We start from the raw sequence: 5,500 nt of genomic DNA, 5'->3' as shown, positions 1-5,500 counted from the left end.
AAATATAATTCAGTTAAATAATTGTCTGACAACCAGATAATTATTTGGGATTATAATTATATGGGATATAATTTAATCATATTTATTTGGAATAGGTATGAGTAACAACTTGACAACCAAGGTACTCATACACGATTCTAAATAATTTTGCCAGAAATATGGATTTCTTGATTTACTTTCATATTTTAAATTTTTAAATATGTCAATCTTTCGTATGGCATACTTGAAAGTAATAAATTGGCTATACATTGAGAATTGTTCTTATGTATAAAAAGGTTATCATGAATATGATAATCCTATTAAAATAATATTGTCCAATAAAATTGACTTTGGAATGGTTAAAACTTTTAATGTATTTATAATATTATTTTACATGGGTTGTTTTGATAACTATAAGTTCTAATTTCAAAGGCACCTCCCCACTATTTATTACTGAAAATCTTGAGAAGATGTATGGTGCCCAAAGTAAAATAGTATGACTATCAAAGATTTTATTTAAACTAGTGGGAGTATTGGGCAATATATTTTGAATTAAACAACTTTAGAAGTTGGAATGCCATTAGGCAAATGGCTTTAGCGAGAATTGTTCTTGCAAGCATTTTTGGATATTTATTTTGTTACAAACAAAATTTTCCTTAATATGATTAAGGTTTGTGATCTTTTTAGAAAAATTCAACATGAGTATTGAGGATGCAAATCAAAATTGTTCTTAAGGGTTGGTTTGACCAATAATAAAAATATTGAGTATTTTTATTATAAGAGTTGTAACGTAAAATCTCTAATATCTAATTGATATTCTATTAAATAGAGAATGAGATTCTCTCCGTGCATAAATACTAGTAATCTATATACTCCGTCATGTTTAAAGAAACATAGAATTTGATTTAGTTGAGGATCACTGTTTGTTAAATATTTGGACTACGTTTTTAGAAATGTTGCTAAATTAACAAATTTCTCAATAAATCAATTTGTTTATCCATATGAGATATGGAAAAGGCATAAGCTGAAACTCAAGAACATTAGAGTTTGGAGATGTCTTATATGTGTTAAGAGATTGCACAACAATAGAATTGATATTAGGTCTGATAAATGAGATTTATTGGTTACCCTAAAGAAATAATGAGATTATTTTTATCACTCTTCTTATGACAAAGTGTCTGTGATAAGAAGTTAAACTCCTTTTTAGAAAAGGGATTCCATCTTAAAGAAAGAGTGGGAGTACAATTACTTTTATTAGAATTGTATACCACTCAATAGAGGATATACTTTCTCCTAAAAATATAAAAGGTTTGAACGTCAAACTAACTTTTTGAAAAAGTAGCCTATTTGTATAATGATACAATTCTATAAAGATAGATCTAATGGTTACTTAGATTTTTTTTATAATCATGTTCAATAAGGATTGTCCTTAAAATACAATTATGCACTATTGTAGTGGGAGATTTCATATTTTGAGAAAACGTGATATTTATTATGCACTAGATATATTTTACAAAAGGTCAAGCAAACATGCTCAAGAGCAAAGGTGTTTAAGGTCAAAAGAGTTTTGATAAACACAGATGTGCATTGAAAAATTATACACATGATTGATTGGCTCTAGTGCAGGTGGGAGATTATTGTGATAATAGTATGCCCAAGATCCAATCCATCATGATTGGCTCTCGTGCAAGTGGGAGATTGTTGGGAATAAGTAGTATGACCATAATCCAATCAATCACGTGTCAAATAATTTGTTATTGTTATTATATTAAGATGTTAATATAATAACGTCCTTGATTAAATTTAGAGATTTATCATTGTGATAGTGATCACAATATTGAGAGATAAATCTTTTATAATTTAATCTAAATTGTTCTTGGTCATAGGATTATTAAAAAGGACATTAATAATCCGGAAAGATCAATATATATATATAATGGTCTTCATTGGATGAAGATTAATAGATCTCATTTATTAAATTATATATATAGATGGTACATATAGAGATATGACCATTGAACTGACTCACTTTGAGAATTTCTAATGGTTATAATTACCGTATATTTGTCAATAGGATATTCTCAAGATGAACATAGTAATAGAGTTTCCTTTGACCTGCGACTGTCATAGTAATTAACAATGTATTTATTATACTTTGATTCCGGACACCTAATACCCTAGGGTGCTAGTTGAATGGATATTGGGTATAATTTAAATACTTGTAGAATTAATGATTAGTCAATAAGGAATCCGTCAACTCTCGGTAAAGAGTTTGAGCTCTATGATTATAATGACTGAGATGAATAAAACCTTGGCCAAGGGATTGAATGAATGAAGAAATGAGTTTCTTAAGTCATTCACAGTTCATTATAATAATGGTAACAAAGTTAGAGTTTGACAATTAAACCATACTCTAAGGGTTAACCAAGAGCTGGAAAGATGGAAGGAATTATACTTTGTTCTTCTGAGGTTCTTAGTAAAAATTATATTACTTCATACTATCGGGTCGTTGAGGAGTGTTGTTAGACGCCAACCTTGATTAGTAAATTTAGTATGACTAATTTACTACCCGTTTAGTATTGAACCTATGGGTCACACACTAACGAGTGTTTTAATCTTTGCTGTAGAATTATTTAATTATTATTTTGATTTGATCAAATAAATAATTATATTAATTCAAATGGAATATTATTATATTTTTTGCTAGCACCAAGAATATAATAATAGTATGATAATTGAGAATATTATATGAGATTTGAGAATAATTAGTTATTCTATTTCTAAACTTGAATTCTAAATTTGGATGAGATCCTAATTGATTCTGTTTCAAATTGAGTTATGATATGATTCATAAATCTGAAAGATTCAAGTTTAAAATAACAAGATATGATTTAAATTTGAATTGAGAATCAAATTTAAAATCAGTAACAAATCTCATACTATATATATGTATGCCAAGAGTAGAGGAAGGCGAAAAACGAGAGAATATAAAACACAAGGGTTTTATTCCTTTACCTCTACACACATAAGTGTATGTGAGCCTAATTCTTGGAGAAGAATTTTATGGTGCGCAAAAGTTGCAAAGAGGTTCTCAATTTAGATCAGACATCCATTGGTCAAAGAGTTGACAGCAAAGGTTGGTCTTGGTGTGGATACGCATAGCGCCTTCGTACCATCGAAGGTGAAAATGATTTTTACTAAAGCGTCTAAAGGTATTTAGATCTGATCTATACATATATTACATTATTGGAATAAAATTTAAGTACAAAATAGATCTTTAGGATTACCTTCTTTTCTTCCGCTGCGTGTTATGAACACATGGTAATCCTACAGAATTCTTTGTTGAAGTGTGCAAATGACAGATAAGTAAGACCAGAAAATTTTTCTTAAAGTGTTAATGTCATGGCCTGTTCTCACTACTATCTCCAAATACCAGGATTTTGTCAGAATTGAAGGCAGATCAAACAAGATTCATTTGACATTTTTGTCAGAGGTATTGAAAAGTCCGATATTTCGGTCATATTTTACTAATTGGCCTAAATCAGCAGAGCCTAGGCTTCATGAGGAAGGATAAGAAAAAGTAGCAGGTTTAGTACCTTATACAATTTAGTTGTTGGCAGATAATCATGCTTGTTTTTTTAGCCAGTGTTGACTGTTAACTGAATACCGCAAATTCAAGTGTGGCTGGTGGATGGTGATAAATTTTCTCTTCTTTCAGTTGCAGAACTGACAAGGCTTTACAGTGGTGATAGCTATATAGTACAGTATACATTTCTTGGAAATGGAAGGGATGAAGCTCTCTTTTATGCTTGGCTTGGCTGCAAATCTGTAACAGTAAGCAATAGGCAATGTTTTTGGTTATGTATCATCTAGGCAAATTTTTCTATTGAAAGTCACATAAATTTATTAAGTTTTCAAAGCTATATTATTTAGAGACAATCTAATTCCTTCTCTTTAAAATAAAAATTATATATTATAGGATAGTCTAATGATGTTTTCTTAGTTTGTTGGAATTGCAGCCCATGACATCTCAATAATCTGATTTTTGGCTCGCAGGAGGATTTAAATTTCAACACTTAGGCTACGTGTAGTTTCCAGAAAAGAAATTAAAAAATGACATTAATTAAAAAGAATAAACAGAAGACAAAGATACAAAAATTAATGCTCTTATATTTGATTTACTGATAAATTAAAGGGTAAAGTATATTTTTTGTCCCTAAAGTTTTACAAAAGTTTCAAAAATACCCCTAAGTTTTATTTTGTTTCAATTTTGTCCCAAAAGTTTTCGATTTGCATCAAATATACCCCTGACGGCTAATTTTTCAAAAAATTTAAGACCAATTTAACAATAATTTCATAAGAACAACCTTCAATACAAGCAAATCAAGCATAATTTTCTTGTATTATTATTAGATTGGTCTTAAATTTTTTTAAAAATTTAGCCGTCAAGGGTATATTTGATGCAAATCGAAAACTTTTGGGACAAAATTGAAACAAAATAAAACTTAGGGGTATTTTTGAAACTTTTATTAAATTTTAGGGACAAAAAGTATACTTTACCCTAAATTAAAATAAATTAAAAAAAGAAATATTTATTCTTATTTTTTGATTCAAAAGAATTAAAAAATATATAATGATAAAAAATATAATTATAAAATTTTGATAGACATTATTTATTTAACTTGTTGAATGTTGAGGTAATTTTGACTTCAATTTAATTTGGATTATGAATTTGAAATTAAATTCAATTTAGTATTGGGACCAATATATCCGAAATATATAATACTACGAGTATATATTTATTTTGTATTATTTTACATATATCTTGGATATATTTAAAAAGATTTAATTGTTAATTTTTTAATTTCAAAACTTTATAAATTTTTTTTAATCAAATATATAAACATAATTAATCATACTAGTAATAACTAAATATGTCTATTTGTATTAAATTAATTAAATGGTTAATTTAAATTATGTTCATTTTTATTAAAACAAAAAAAATTCCCACAAGTAATAATATAATAAAAGGGTGCCCTTTTTGGCACCATAACAAAGAAAAAAAGAGAAACAAAAACAAAACCAAAACACCCTTAAATCTCGTTGTCCTCAGCTCTCTGTGACCTCATTCCCAAACCTCCAAAAGAGCCCCTTTTCTTAGAAGCTTCGAACGCAGCAGAAATTTGAACATGCAACCTCCATCTCTTCGCCATTCTTCAACCTGCCCAGCCACTGCCGCCACCGCGTCTGCTCCGCTGCGGTACGCGCTGCTCAAGCGTCATCCAAATGCCTTTGTTCCCATGCATTTTCGGGCCTCCACGCAGTCGTCATTTTCCGGCTGTGAAGTCTCTCATCTGCGGTTGTGCAACCCTTCGTTCAGCCATATCCATCAAGTATGAAAGCTTCAGCTTCCTCTCCGTTCTGCTGCTGATTTTTTCAAAACATGTGAAAACTAAGGTAATTTCTTTTTCTTCTTCTTTATTGTTTTAATTTTTCAGTTATTGATTTAGTTGGTCTTTGT

This window comes from Arachis hypogaea, chromosome 13 (genome assembly GCF_003086295.3).
Source record: "Arachis hypogaea cultivar Tifrunner chromosome 13, arahy.Tifrunner.gnm2.J5K5, whole genome shotgun sequence".
Classification (NCBI taxonomy): Eukaryota; Viridiplantae; Streptophyta; class Magnoliopsida; order Fabales; family Fabaceae; genus Arachis; species Arachis hypogaea.
The sequence above is the reverse complement of the archived record's forward strand: the minus strand, read 5'-3'. Positions refer to the sequence as shown.